This window comes from Arachis hypogaea, chromosome 4 (genome assembly GCF_003086295.3).
Source record: "Arachis hypogaea cultivar Tifrunner chromosome 4, arahy.Tifrunner.gnm2.J5K5, whole genome shotgun sequence".
In the NCBI taxonomy this organism is placed as follows: domain Eukaryota; kingdom Viridiplantae; phylum Streptophyta; class Magnoliopsida; order Fabales; family Fabaceae; genus Arachis; species Arachis hypogaea.
Window position 1 is genome coordinate 16,463,727 of NC_092039.1, and position 781 is coordinate 16,464,507.

At 41.1% G+C, this 781-nt stretch overlaps 1 non-coding gene across 1 annotated transcript; it reads left to right on the forward strand.

The window, feature by feature from the left end:
- The first annotated feature begins 234 nt into the window (after positions 1–234).
- LOC112799241 (small nucleolar RNA R71) lies at positions 235–342 on the forward strand. The gene has a single exon (XR_003200816.1). It is a non-coding gene; the product is annotated as a small nucleolar RNA R71 (small nucleolar RNA).
- Positions 343–781: the final 439 nt, after the last annotated feature.

Consider the following 781-nt stretch of genomic DNA (forward strand, 5'->3'; position numbering starts at 1 on the left):
AATGGCATTCAGAGTATCAATCTCAAGAACTCCTTTCTTCTGATTAGTCCCATTGTTCACAGGATTCCTTTCAGAAGTGTACATAAATTGGTTATTTGCAACCATTTCAATTAGTTCTTGAGCTTCTGCAGGCGTCTTCTTCAGATGAAGAGATCCTCCAGCAGAGCTATCCAAAGACATCTTGGATAGTTCAGACAGTCCATCATAGAAAATACCTATGATGCTCCATTCAGAAAGCATGTCAGAAGGACATTTTCTGATCAATTGTTTGTATCTTTCCCAAGCTTCATAGAGGGATTCACCTTCCTTCTGTCTGAAGGTTTGGACTTCCACTCTAAGCTTACTCAATTTTTGAGGTGGAAAGAACTTTGCCAAGAAGGCATTGACTAGCTTTTCCCAAGAGTTCAGGCTGTCTTTAGGTTGTAAGTCCAACCATATTCTAGCTCTGTCTCTTACAGCAAAAGGGAATAGCATAAGTCTGTAGACCTCAGGGTCAACCCCATTAGTCTTAACAGTGTCACAGATTTGCAAGAACTCAGCTAAAAACGGATGAGGATCTTCCAATGGAAGTCCATGGAACTTGTAATTCTGTTGCATTAGAGAAACTAATTGAGGCTTAAGCTCAAAGTTGTTTGCTCCAATGGCATGGATAGAGATGCTTCTCCCATAGAAGTCGGGAGTAGGTGCAGTAAAGTCACCCAGTACCTTCCTTGCATTGTTGGCATTGTTGTTATTTTCGGCTGCCATGTCTTCTTCTTCTTTGAAGATTTCTGTTAGGTCC